The sequence below is a fragment of the Cetorhinus maximus genome, chromosome 22, assembly GCF_964194155.1.
Source record: "Cetorhinus maximus chromosome 22, sCetMax3.hap1.1, whole genome shotgun sequence".
In the NCBI taxonomy this organism is placed as follows: Eukaryota; Metazoa; Chordata; class Chondrichthyes; order Lamniformes; family Cetorhinidae; genus Cetorhinus; species Cetorhinus maximus.
This window is the reverse complement of record NC_135900.1, coordinates 20,361,292-20,376,048: the sequence shown is the minus strand read 5'-3', so window position 1 is coordinate 20,376,048 and position 14,757 is coordinate 20,361,292. Positions and strand designations below refer to the sequence as shown.

Below are 14,757 nucleotides of genomic sequence, written 5' to 3'. Positions count from 1 at the left end.
TGTTCACTGACGATTGCACAGTGTTCAGCACCATTTGCAACTCCAGAGATACTGAAGCAGGATCTGTCCAAATGCAGCAAGACCTGGACTATATCCAGGCTTGAGCTGAAAGTGGCAAGTAACATTTGTGCCACACAAGTGCCAAGCAATGACCATATCCAACAAGAGAGAATCTAACCATTGCCCCTTGACATTCAATGGCATTACCATCACTGAATCCCCCACTATAAACATCCTGGGGGGTTACCATTAACCAGAAACTGAACTGGATTAGCCATATAAATACTGTGGCTACAAAAGCAGGACAAAGGCTAGGAATCCTGCGGCGAGTAAATATTCCTGGTTACAAAGTGTTCAGAAAAGATAGGAAAGGGAAAAAAGCGGGGGGGGGTTAAGGAGAGTATTGCAGTGCCGGAGAAAGAGGGTGTGTTAGAGGATTCAAGGACAAAATCAATTTTGCTAGAGCTAAGGAACAAGAAGGGTGCAATTACATTGCCCAGTGTAATGTATAGATCGCCAGCTGGTGGGAAGGATATAGATGAACAAGTCTGCAAGGAAATTACAGAGGTGTAAACGTCATAGAGTAGTTATAATGGGGGACTTTAATTACCTGTATATTGACTGAGATGGTGGTAGTGTAAAGGGCAGTGAGGGACAAGCATTCCTAGATTGTGTTTAGGAGAATTTCCTACAGCAGTATGTGTCCAGTCCAAAAAGAAAGGAAGCACTGCTAGATCTGGTTCTTGGGAATGAGGTGGGCCAAGTACATCAAGTGACAGCCAGGGAACATTTAGCAGGCAGTGATCATTGTATCAAAAGATTTAGGATTACGGCGGAAAAGGATATTGGTCAATCCAGAGTAAGAATAATCAACTGGCACTGAGCAGACTTCAATGGAGCAAGAACGGAGCTGGACTAGATAGACTGGAGCCAAAGGTTGGTGGGAAAAACAGTAGCTGAACAATGGGCTACCTTCAAAGAGGAGGTGGTTTAGGCACAGTCAAGGTATGTTCCCTCAAAAGGAAAGGATGGGACAAACAAATCCAGAGCTCCCTGGATGACAAAGGAGATAGGAATTAAGTTAAAGAAGAAAAAGTGTGCATACGACAGGTGTCAGGTAGCAAACACAATTGAGAACCAAGCTGAATACAGAAGGTTCAGAAGGGATGTGAAAAAGCAAATATGAGAAGCAAAGAGGGATTATGAAAAAAGACTGGCAGCTAACATTAAAGGAAATCCCAAAGTATTCTATAAGCACATCAATAGTAAAAGGGTGGTAAAAGGAGGAGTAGGACCGATTAGGGATCAAAAAGGGGATTTATCCATAGAGGCAAGAGGCATGGCTGAAGAGTTAGATGAATACTTTGCATCTGTCTTTACCTACAAGTTAGATGCTGCCAGGGCCATGTTAACAGAGGAGGAAATTCAGTTACTAAAATGGTTTAAAATTGATAAGGAGGAGATATTGGATAAGCTGTCGGTACTTAAAGTTGATAAGGCACCGGGACCGGATGAGATGCATCCAAGAATATTGAAGGAAATGAGAATGGGAATTGCAGAGATACTGGCCATAATCTTTCAATGTTCCCTGGATTCGGGGGAGGTGCCAGAGGACTGGAGAATTACAAACATTACACCCTTGTTCAAAAATGCTTGTAAAGATCTTCCCTGCAATTACAGACCAGTCAGTTTAACTTCAGTGGTGGGGAAACTTCTAGAGATAATTGTTCGGGAGAGAATTAATAATCACATGGAAAAATTTGGATCGATTCGGAAGAGCCAGCATGGACTTGTTAAAGGAAAATTGTGTCTAATTTGCTGCAGTTCTTTGAAGAGGTAACAGAGATGGTTGATGAGGGCAAGGCCATTGATGTGGTGTATATGAACTTCCAAAAGGCATTCGATACAGTGCCACACAACAGACTTGTGTGGAAAGTTATAGGTCATGGAATAAAAGGGGCAGTAGCAACATGGATACAAAATTGGCTGAGTGATAGGAAACAGAAAGTAATGGTTAATGGGTATTTTTCAGGCTGGAAAAAGGTTTGTAGTGGAGTTCCCCAGTGGTCAATATTGGGACCCTTACTCTTCATGATAGATATAAATGATCTAGATCTTGGTGTGCAGGGGACAATTTCAAAGTTTGCAGACAACACAAAACTTGGGAGAATTGTAAACTGTGAGGAGGACAGTATAGAACTTCAAAAAGGACATTGACACATTGGTGGAGTGGGCAGATAGGTGGCAGATAAAGTTCAATGCAGAGAAGTGTGAGGTGATACGCTTTGGCACAAAGAATATGGAGAGACAGTATAAATTAAAGGATACTATTCTAAAGGGTGTGCAGGAGCACAGAGATCTGGGTGTATATGTACAAAAATCATTAAAGGTGGCAGGACAGGTAGAGAGAACTTTTTCTAAAGCATACAGTATTTTCTGCTTCATTAATCGGGGCATAGAGTACAAGAGCAGGGAGGTTATGATGAACTTATATAAGACCTCAGCTGGAGTAATGTGTATAGTTCTGGGTGCCACACTATGGGAAAGATGTGAATGCATTGGAGAGAGTGCTGAAGAGGTTTACGAGAATGGTTCCAGGTATGAGACACTTCAGTTATGAGGAAAGATTGGAGAAATTGGGACTGTTTTCCTTGGAGACGAGAAGGCTCAGAGAAGACTTGATAGAAGTTTTCAAAATAATGAGGGGCCTGGACAGAGTAGATAGGGAGAAACTGTTCCTGCTCATAAACGGATCGAGAATCAGAGGGCATAGTTTTAAAGTATTTTGCAAAAGAAGCAAATGCGAGAAGAGAAAAAACGTTTTCACATAGTGAGTAGTTAGGGTTTGGAATGCACTGTCTGGAAGTGTGGTGGAGGCAGGTTCAATTGAGGCATTCAAGAGGACATTGGATGATTATCTAAATAGAAACAATGTGCAGGGTTACAGGGAAAAGGCAGGAGATTGGCACTAAGTTAAAATGCTCAGACAGCCGGTGCAGAAATGATGGGCCGAATGGCCTCCTTCTACACCATAACAATTTTGTGAGTAACTCATCTCCTGATCCCCCAAATCCTGTCCACCATCTGCAAGGCACAAGTCAGGAGTGTGATGGAATACTTTGCACTTGCCTGGATGAGTGCAGCTCCAACAACACTCAAGAAGCTCAACACCATCTAAGGCAGAACAGCCTGCTTTATTGGCACCTCACCCACATTCACTCCGTCCTCCATCGACACACAGCGGCATCATTGTGTACCATCTACAAGATGCACCACAGGAACTCACCAATAGTCCGCAGACAGCACCTTGTAAACCCACGACCGCTACCATCTAGAAGAACAAGGGCAGCAGATACAAGGGAACACCACCACCTGAAAGTTCCCCTCCAAGCCTCACACCATCCCGATTCGGAAATACATCACTGTTCCCTCATTGTCGCTGGGTCAAAATCCTGGAATTCCCTCCCAAACAACAGTGGTGTACCTACACTACATGGACTGCAGCAGTTTAAGGTGGCAGGTTGCCACCTTCTCAAGGGCAATTAGGGATGGGCAATAAATGCCAGCTTAGCCGACAAAGCCCACATCCCATGGAGGAATATGAAAAAACATTTCCTTGTGGCTCAGTGTCAAATATTGCTTGATAGCATGTTAAATGATCATTTTCATTCATTCATGTACTCTGCCCAAAGGCAGGTCCTTGGTTCATTGTCTGCTGATGCTTCAGGAGCAGGGCAAGGGAGCAGGTATGTTAATGGGTACTATAGATATTTATATGTACACAAGCTGTTGCAAAGTTATGTCATATTTTGATAACATTCCTGTTAAGCACCTTGGGATGTTTTATTACATTAAAAGCATTATATAAAAGGAAATAGTTAGTTTAGGATAATTGATTTTTTTGTTTTAATATATTAAGGATCTTCGTCAACAGTTTAGGTTTACACCATTTGCATTTCCATTTATCTTAACAAAAATGTCAAATTCTTTATGATACAGCTCTTATTTTTTGTCAAAGTTTTGCTGAGCAAATTCCATAATTTACACTTGCAAAAACATTTAAAAACTGGTGCTGATAAAGTTTACCAAATGTATGATCTCTAAAATATAAATAATCCTTTTTAATGGAGGACTTAATGACGTTCAGGGCTTTTTGGATCACTTTTGAAACTAATAACAATATGCAAATTGTTTTAAAATTAAGTACAAGAGTCCTATCTAATCCCATACACCTCAGCTGAAAATTAGATCTTTGCTATATACACACACAACCTGAATTGTCATCCCTAGTTCAATTCACGATTCCCTTCCAGCTCAACGTCCAGGATGTGCATAGGCCTAGCAAGATGCAGCTTGCTACTTCAGAAGGCAAAGGTAGCAAGGAGAGAAGTTGTTGGATTTAAGCCTATAGTCTCCTTTTGTGTTTAAAGTACTATTTCTATGATGTCACTCTTGCCTCTCTAATCAGAGCTATCTACTCCAGTCCTATGTTTTGACTATAATCCAACAATTTTTTTGTTACTGATTTAATTGCCATACTTTAGGCAGCATTAAGTTCAATAGCTGATTCAATTAAATGTATTGTATCTGTAAAAATTCAAAACAATTAGATCTCAACTTTGCACTAATGAATATAATCCTGGATATTTTACCTCAAAAATCCTCTCAGCCAGTAATGATTTTGTGAATGTGTTTGACACTTAAGTATTGTGTAACAGAATAAATGAATTAACTCTCATATGACAATTTGAATGAACATTTTATTTCAAAATTCTTGGATCTGTGCAATGGAAGAAAATATTTATAATATGTTGGATAGACACCACAATTAAAGATGTTAGGGAACAGCTATATTAACAAATTTTCTAATACAAAGCAATTTTGCATACACATAAAAACTAGTATGCATGTATAATACCAGTTAGATGTTGATCAAATTCTGGAATACATTAAAATGCAGTGCAAGTCTCTGAAGAAAGTCATCTCATTGCTTGGCGTATAACTGAAGGGAACTGAATCTCAACCCAAAATTTGAGGGCAACTTCTGATGCTTTTCCAAATTTGGTGCATAAACTGGAAACTCAGAAGCAGAATGAGATATACAAACAAGATGCAGTGCCCTTGCTCTCAGATCATGAAATTTGTATCTCCCAGTACAATTTGTAAGTGGTGTCTACTTTTTGCACTGCGCAACATAACTGCAATCTTACAGAAGAGAAAGGAAATAATAACTTGTGCAGAAAACAGCTAGTGTTAAATACTGAACTTTAAAAACACTGGTTATGTCCCAGCTGGAGTATTACATCCAATTCTGGGTGCCACACTTCAGGAAGGATGTCAAGTCCTGAGAGAGGGTGCAGAACAGATCAATTAGAATGGTACCAGGGATGAGAAATTTCAGTTAGGTGGAGAAGCTGGGCTGTTCTCCTTCAACATTTGAAGTAATAGCAAAAAGAGCCAGAGCAACATAAACATTTGTTGACACAGCTATGATGATCTGGAATGCATGGCCTGAAAGGGTGGTGGAAGCAGATACAAATTAAAACCAAACTCAAGGTGTTGAATGGCCTATTCCCATTCTTGTATTCCTATGGGGATGGAAATCCATAGCTACACAAAAATATTTATCCTACTTTCTCATACAAATATGTTCATGTTACCTTGTTACATCTCTGATCTCTCCACTGCCTTCAACTTGTCATGACCTGTCCAGCAACTTGTTGATTGAGCAGTAGTGAAGACCGAAACCATTGTCTTCATTTTCTACCATAAACTCCATCCCCTCCCTGGGGAGAGTCTGAGTGAAACTATTTGCAACCTTAGTCTCCTATAACAGTTTTTTCCAATTCCATAACAAAACCACCTCCATGCCTGCATCAGCTGGTTTGTTGAAACTCTCATCCATTGTCAGTTGCCTCCAGGTATGACAACTCCAATGCTCCCCAGCTAACTTACCACCATCTGCAAATTTGCAGATCAAAATCTCTGCTGCCCATACCTTACCTCACACCAAGTCCTGTCCACTCATCAATTCACTACATTGCTTCCTGTGCACCCAAAACCTCTAAATATAAAAAGTGCTAAAACTTGTATGCAAATCCTTTCATAGCTTTACCCCTTGTCTAGCTCTACAACCTTTAGTCTCTGCTCTCCCAATTTAGGGCTCTTATCAAATTTTCATTGTTCCACCACTGAGCAGCTGTGCTTTATTGTCCAGCTCCCAAGCCCTGGAATTCTCTCAAGCTTTCCTTACAATCCACCTCTGACAAAGCTTTGTCATTTGTCCTAATTTTTTGGTTGTCAAATGTCTGACATTGTTTGTGAAACACCATGGAATGTTGCAATTAATGCAAGTTGTTGTTGAAAGCTTAAATTTTGTTTCCAAGTACTACTGAAGAACTAAGCTTTGATACTAATTGAATGTGTTGCAATACTGAAGGTTTGATTGCCAATGCACAAGCTGAATAACTTGATTCAGGCTGTTGTCACTGTGTAAGATCATACCATTCGATGGTATAATTATATTAGATACAGCTTCTTTTATTTCAGTGATCAAAATACACCTGTACAATTAGTTGACAAAATAAAGTAACAGCATAAATAGTGAAAAAATTGCAACTATCCCACTGAAGTTAGAGGATTGCACCTTGTAAAAAGCATCCAGTTTAAAGTATAGCTAGTCCTGGAGATAGAGTTACATTTGAAAGGAAATAGAATATGTATGTTTCTCTGTACAAGATCAAAAATATTGTTACCCTTTCCAAAAGAAGAAAATCCAAAGAATAAAGTTAACTAGTACTTCTTCCAAAAGAAAGTCTTTGTTCCAGATTAGTAAAATCATTCTCTTTATCTCCAAAAGAGAATTCATGAACTTGGGTAGTAATCTCGTTGCTTTGAAGCCTGAGGACACATTTAAACAACAGGTGTTATCAACATTTATGTAAAAAGTAATCTTTTGATATTCTAATTAGCATTAAGTGTCTACCTACTATCATTCAATTATGTGGGATGTTATTCTTATGACAGCACATTAGAATGTGTACCACTATACAGCAACCTCTCATCTGTGGTTTAGTCAAATTCCCATAGATAATAATTGCAAAACTAGTGCATACCTCCTACTTCAACTGTTCTACAGGTTCAGATAGCTGTTTAATAGCCAATTCAATAGTATTCGTGTTCAAACTAAAAGTTAAGGCAAATCAATGTTAAAGTATATCTATGAAAATAATCAACTTCAAAACATTCATCACCATGATAAAGGGGAAGAAAAACAGGCCCATTTTGGTGTCCAGTTTTAAACTCCTAGCAATACCACAAGAGGGCTACTGTCCAGGCCTGTAACTGGAATGGCTGGTCTATACTGAGACTTGAACCAAAAATAAAAAAAAGTGGTTTGGCTGATGCCACTTTGATCTCTAAACAGCTCTTTCCTGCCAGATAACTGAAGATTGAAACATTAATGAGGGAAACCACAGGAGTGGCTTCAAGCTAGCAGAAGATCCCATGGGAAATTAGCTACATTTGAAATTCAATTATTCAGTTTGCAGGAAGTCCTCAACTAGAGGCAATAGTTGAGAGATCAATTTCTGAAGCACAAAATTTAAGAAAACCAAGATTATATTGTTTTCAGAATTGTGCACTTTAAAAGCTGGGCTCAAGATCAGTTGAAGCCTGATCCATCTCAGCTGACGCTATTACACAAATTTAACAATGAAAATAATGCTGAATCAGTACCCAATGAAGTGTGCAGCAAGTGGATCCATTAAGCCTTTTCGGTTTAAAGAAATGTACTAAAACTATTCCCCTGACTCCATAGGGAGCAAAAGTAGTAAGCCTTTGGGAGATCACCAGCAACAGCTTCATCCCAGTGACCTTTGGGGCCAACATTATATTCCACAATGGTCCAGAGTAGAGACATCTGGGAAAGTCTTGCAGCTCATCTATAAAAGCTGGCACGTTCTTGTAATTAATTTCCAAGGTAACTGATAACTCAAAAACATCTAATGGTACACAAATATCAACTCACCATTATGATCACATGATGTAATTAGTCAGTATGCTGTTTTCTTGACTATAAGTTATATTGCAGAAGCAAAGTGAATTCCATTCTTCAAAAAGCCACCCCAACTACTTGATAACTACAGATACCAAGTTCAGTTGCCACATTTTTCCATTTAGTTATTGAAGACTTAAAATGTGCCATTTAAGCCTGTGTAATTTACATAGAATATCTAATGTTAAAATTACACATTGCAAGAACTTACTCTGTATGGTTCACATGCTTTGGTTTCATCAGCCTTTGAGAGCATGGAGAAAGCATGCTGTCAGTTGGACTTCGGAAGAATTTCCTAAAGATGAAAAATGTAGTTAGTATGTGAATACTATGTATGCATGTCACAATTGTTTGAATTTTAAAAAGCTTACTTCTCCTGTGCCTGTTTTCTCTTTGTTAAACTTGGAGTTGGGGGCTGTTGGTTTGGGTCACTGTGCTTAGTCAAAGCTTTGCTTGTGTTCATTTCAAAATCTGGTAGAGAAAAGAACGCAGAGGAAAAAAGGTTACGGCTGATACTGTTCAATGTATGCATCCATAGACAAAACAAGTATTGGAGGCTACAATGCCACATTCCATAGTCAAAAAAGGTGTAAAAAATTGCAGGCTGTCTTCTGAGGAAAGGTTGAATAGGTTAGGCTTGTATCCACTGGAATTTAGAAGAGTAAGAGGCAACTTGATTGAAACCTTTAAGATCGAAAGTCTCAACAGGACGGACGTGGAGAGGATGTTTCCTCTTGTGGGAGAATCGGGGGTGGGGGTCACTGTTTTAAAATAAGGGGTCACTCATTTAAGACATATGAGGAGAAATTCTGAGGGTGGTTAGCAGAGTCTTTGAATATTTTTAAGGCAGGGCTAAATAGACTGATTAACAAGGGAGTGAAAGGTTATTGGAGTAGGCAGGAATGTGGGGTTCAGGTTACAAATCAGACCAGCCATGATCTTATTGAATGGCAGAGCAGGCTCAAGGACTGAATGGCCTACTCCAGATCCTAATTTGTATGTTGGTATGTATGTTTGCATAAAAGGAAATGTATTTGTTTAAACTGTACCTATCAAGTTGTTTTGTAACCATCAGTAACTTAGCTACTCATCTGAGTGTCTTACCCTCTAGTTTAAGATGGCTCAGATGGAGAAGCAAGCAACCAACCAAAATTTTAAGACTCAATACTGAGAAACTCCTTACCTCCTTCAGTTCGTCCTATTACAAATTTCTAGATTTAAAAGTCAAGCTTGGCACATCCCAAATTAAATGCTCTTTTCAGTCTTAATACTCAAATTTTGATCGTAACGGAATTATTGGCCCTTTAGGTTGCTTGATCTATACTCCAATCAGACCAAATGCTACAAGGCTAACTGGTTACTGCAAGAGCTTTAGTTTAAGAATCTAACTAGGTCACAAAATAAGGAATTAACACATTCCAGAAATACACAACCGTCCTAGATTAGATGTGGTGCATGTCAAAGGTGACCATTTTAAAGATTTCGGAGCATGCAATAGTCGAAGCAATCACAGATCACTCAACAGGATTATAGGCTAGTCAAGCACGAGGGTGATGAACCTTAAACATGCAAGTAAAACCCTTCATGTCAAAACTAGGACAGGCTGTTGAAGTTGGTGGGGGAGGGAGAACTGTAAAGCACACAAGGTCCAAAGTGCAACCAACCCCCTCTTCAGCAAATACCGATAGATTGAAACCAGAGGAACTTCAAGCTCGACTCATCTGACAACAGCCTTTCAGGATCCACTGAATGCTTTTAACCTAATTTACCTCTAACTCCCAAAACAACATCTTTGAACTGTACTTCTTTGCAAGCAGTGTAGGCAAAGAGTCTCCAGCTGTAAGCTCATCTGCTGCTTTAGGTATGTACCTTTCAAAGCTATATTAGATAAAGTTATTGCAAAGTGCTCTTAAAAATCCAAGTTGAGATAGTCAAGTTGTAATTTAGCATACTGTTTCCCAAATTCAGAATATGTCCCTTACAAAATTTCCATGTGTTCCACAAAAATAGGTTTTAATTAAAATCTAGGCAATTTTAAAGTTTCATTTCTCATATCTAGCATAAATAAGTTAAATGTCATAAATCATACTAGGTAGAAGAACAAGTGGATTATATTTTATATTGCAATTTGCCTGAGGCAACAGATGAGGAAGAGGTCAGAATGCTTCGTTGGCTAAAACTGCCTATTTAGAGTTTTTAAGAGAGTGAAATATGCATCTGGCTTTGGTGAGACTGTATCTAGCTGTAGTTTCATGATACACAGGAGGGCTAAGGCTGATTCTAAGAAACAAGCAGAGGGGGGAAAAGTCAACTACCCTGAACTTGAGGGGAGGGCCAGGTAGGATATTAGATAGCATAATTCCAATTTTGGATTTAGGATAATAAAAATCAAGTAAGGGATTATAAAAACAAATTACAAGATGCATGCTTGATTCATTCATGCTAAGACCAGAAAAAAAACACTTCCTGACTATTATCACTGCTCATCTCTAAAATGTAAAAAATGATAGCACAACAGTGGCAAGAGACAAATGTCAAATTTAAAGGAAAATAAAACCTTTGACTAAAACTTCAAATGAAAAAAATCTTCCGTCCAACTAATGTTGGTGTTAATCTTCCTTACAACTAGTCCTAATCCACTGTGACTCCTCAGGTGATCGAAAGGAAAGAATTTGAACTATCACATTTTTTTTTAATGCCAACAATCTGTTTCGATCACTGACAGCATATTCCACTGTACAAATAGTTCTTCTTGTTTTGTCTTTAACTTAAGACTCCTCACCCCTACCCACATACAAAAAAGGTCAGATGAATGTTTATTTATTGCAAGTGGATGAAATACAAGAGATGTGATGCTCCATCCAGTTGTACTGTCTGGGTCAAACGCCTGTCAGGAACAATGCATCCATTTCTGGACAGAAAAGGAGGTCACAGCATAGCTTCACTAGAATGAGGGTTTAAAAGGGTTAAATCATAAAAAGGAGGATTTAAGCAGAATGGCAAGCCCCACCCCCTTACAAATCACCAAAGAAAATTAAAAAAAAAAAGTGGCTGAGACAGCTAGGTGGAAAAATTAGCCATGGCTTTAGACACACATCTCAGAAATAATGCACAAGCGATTCAGTCAAAACCCCAAATGTTACAGACACGAAACCGGCCCGCTTAAACCACCACACTATTGTCACTTTTCTCTGCATCAGGGGAAAGCTAACTTTAGGCTGGCTGTGAAAAAAAAACTCTCTGCATTAATGCTGCTTGAATAGAGGCAAAGGAACCTTTCCATTCATTTTAAGACTATCACCCTGTTGTCAGGAGCAAGAACTCATACAAACAAAAGTCACAATTGAAACCAAAACTCGGAGATCAAATTCTATTTTCGTTTGAATAGGTCCTTACCACGAGTTCACAAATTCTTACGGGTGGCAACGAACCGCCACAAATTATCATTTCATATCATGTCATAACAATTGATTATTATATACAGCTTTACACAACCCACAAACTATCTCACCTCTTTTCTCTCAATGTGAGAGCGCCACTTTTTAAACAAGGAACGAGGAGACACTCAACCACCGTTGGCTCCAGACTTCAGGGCAAGACTTTTATAGACACGCTCGTACGTCATCGGCTCTGCCACTCCTCATTGGCCTGTTCCACGGGGCCGTTCAAATCATCACAAGATTCCGAACGGTCGGCGCCGCGCGCGGTAAAAACTCCCCCTCCCGCTCCCGTGACCAACCGCCAGCGGGTGGGCGGGGGCCCCCGCCTCCCGGTTTCCATGGAGACCGCTGCCGTCGTTTGATCAAAGCAGAGCGCTGAGCTGGACTCGCCCTTTCGCTTTGAGCAAAAAGAGAGTTGTTGGCCTGCGCCCCCGTGGGTTTAAAAAAAAATACATCTTTCTGCAAGTGCCCCTCCCCTTGCGGTCAGGACGCTTAACCCAGTAAGAATAATTTAGGCATAAGGCTAGTTTGAGCTGCTGACTTAAATGGCAATGCTGTTGTTCGTGTTCACCCTACACTTCATTCTCTGATTTGGCCGTCGTGCATGTGCCCTCTCCCCGGCTTGTTAAATTATTCTTCCGTGGTATTAGGTTAAACCCAATTATGCTATCACTTCAAACATGTGTTAACGGTTGATTATTGAATCTCCACTAAAATGCAAGCAAAATACTGCGGATGCTGGAAATCAGATATAAATACAAAAAGTGCTGGAAACACTCAGCAGGTCTGGCAGCAGCTGTGGAGAGAGAAACAGAGTTAACCTATTGAGTCGAATATGACTCTTCAGAACCGAAGAAAGGTGGATGCGATGGGTTGTATAGTTTAATGATTATCATTCGGGCATTTACACTCACTCTGGACCAATATTTTGTCTCTTTACAACTACCATTACCACAAACAGGACTGCCCCGGCAGACCGATCCTGTCAGCCTGTTCCTGCCCCACGGAACTCATTTCTTACTATCTTCACTCCATTCTCTTTCCCCTTGTCCAGTCTCTTGCCACCTACATCCACAATTCCTCTGACGTCCTACTTCCGATCAACAATTTCCAGTTCCCTGACCCCAGCCGCCTCCTCTTCACCGTGGACGTCCAGACCATCCCTCTACACCTCCATCCCCCACCGGGATGGTCTGAGGGCTCTCCGCTTCTTCCTCGAACAGAGGCCTGAACAATGCCCATCCACCACCACTCTCCTCCATCTGGCTGAACTTGTTCTCTCACTGAACAATTTCTCCTTAAACTCCTTTCACTTCCTCCAAATAAAAGGTGTGGCTATGGGTACCCGCATGGGCCCCAGTTATACCTGCCTTTTTATGGGGTATGTGGAACATTCCTTGTTCCAGTCCTACTCCAGCCCCCTCCCACAACTCTTTCTCTGGTACATCGATGATTACTTCGGTGCCGCTTCATGCTCTCGTCTGGACCTGGAAAAATTTGTTCATTTTCCTTCCAATTTCCTCCCCTCCATCATTTTCACATGGTCCATCACTGACACTTCCCTCCCCTTCCTTGACCTCTCTGTCTCAATTTCTGGTGATAGACTGGCCATCAATATTCATTACAAGCCCACCAACTCCCACAGCTACCTTGATTACAGCTTCTCACACCCTGCTTCCTGTAAGGACTCCAACTCATTCTCTCAGTTCCTTCGCCTCCATCGCATCTGTTCCAATGATGCCACTTTCCAAAACAGTTCTTCTGACATGTCTTCCTTCTTCCTTAACCGAGGTTTTCCACCCACGGTGGTTGACAGGGCCCTCAACCATGTCCGGACCATCTCCCGCGCATCTGCCCTCACACCTTCCTCTCCCTCCCAGAACCCCCTTGTCCCCCTTGTCCTCACTTATCACCCCATCAGCCTCCACATTTAAAGGATCATCCTCCGTCATTTCCGCCAACTTCAGCATGATGCCACCGCCAAAAACATCTTCCCTTCACCCCTCCCCCCCCCGTCGGCATTCCGTAGGGACCATTCCCTCTGGGACACCCTGGTGCACTCCTCCATCACCCCCTACAGCTCAACCCCCTCCCACGGCACCTTCCTATGTAACTGCAGAAGGTGCAACACCTGCCCCTTTACTTCCTCCCTCCTCACTGTCCAAGGGCCCAAACACCCCTTTCACGTGAAGCAGCACTTCCCTCAATTTAGTCTACTGCATTCACTACTCCCAATGCGGTCTCCTCTACATTGGAGAGACTAAACGCAGACTGGGTGACCACTTTGTGGAACACCTTCAATTTGTCCGCAAGCATGACCCAGACCTCCCTGTTGCTTGCCATTTCAACACACCACCCTGCTCTCATGCCCACATGTCCATCCTTGGCCTGCTGCAATGTTCCAGTGAAGCTCAACGCAAACTGCAGGAACAGCACCTTATCTTCCGATTAGGCACTTTACAGCCTTCCAGGCTTAACATTGAGTTCAACAACTTCAGATCATGAACTCTCTCCTCCATCCCCACCCCCTTTCCGATCCCCTTTTTTCTAATACTTATATATATTTAAATATATTTTTCTTTTCCCGCCTATTTCTATTGTTATTTTAAAATTTATTTCCATTCATTGTTTTATCTCCACCTTTTAGCATATTTCGATTCCTTTCCTCCACCCCACCCCCACTAGGGCCATCTGTCACTTGCTCATCCTGCTTTCTACCCATAATGTCACTATTAGCACATCCTTTAGCTAATATCACCACCGTCAACACCCCTTTGTCCTTTTGTCTATGACATCTTTGGCAATCTCTCCTTTGCCTCCACCTATCACTGGCCCTCTATCCAGTTCCACTTGTCCCACCCCCCTTAAACAGCTTATATTTCACCTCATTTCTATTTCTCTTCGGTTCTGATGAAGAGTCATACGGACTTGAAATGTTAGCTCTGTCTTCCTCTCCACAGATGCTGTCAGATCTGCTGAGTTTTCCCAGCTATTTTTGTTTTTGTACCATTACCACTCCCTTTGCTTCTTTGTTCCATGACATGTTTGTCATTCCATCGCTCCCGGGGCTGTTCATTATTCGTATTTCAGATGAGATGTTAAACTCTCGAGTGGATGTAAAAGATACCATGATAGCCTTTTGAAGAAGAGCGAGGAAGTTATGGTGTCCTGGCCAATATTTATCCCTAAATCAGCATCACAACAAAAACAAATCTGGTCATTATCACATTGCTCTTTGCGGGAGTTTGCTGTAGCCAAATT

At 41.0% G+C, this 14,757-nt stretch overlaps 1 long non-coding RNA gene across 1 annotated transcript; it reads right to left on the bottom strand.

Annotated features, from left to right (window-relative positions):
- Positions 1 to 4,742: 4,742 nt before the first annotated feature.
- On the bottom strand, positions 4,743 to 8,527 carry LOC144696526 (uncharacterized). The gene is made up of 3 exons (XR_013580187.1): positions 8,428 to 8,527; positions 8,268 to 8,351; positions 4,743 to 6,900 (listed from the first exon to the last, which is right to left on the bottom strand). It is a non-coding gene; the product is annotated as an uncharacterized LOC144696526 (long non-coding RNA).
- Between the last annotated feature and the right edge of the window lie 6,230 nt (positions 8,528 to 14,757).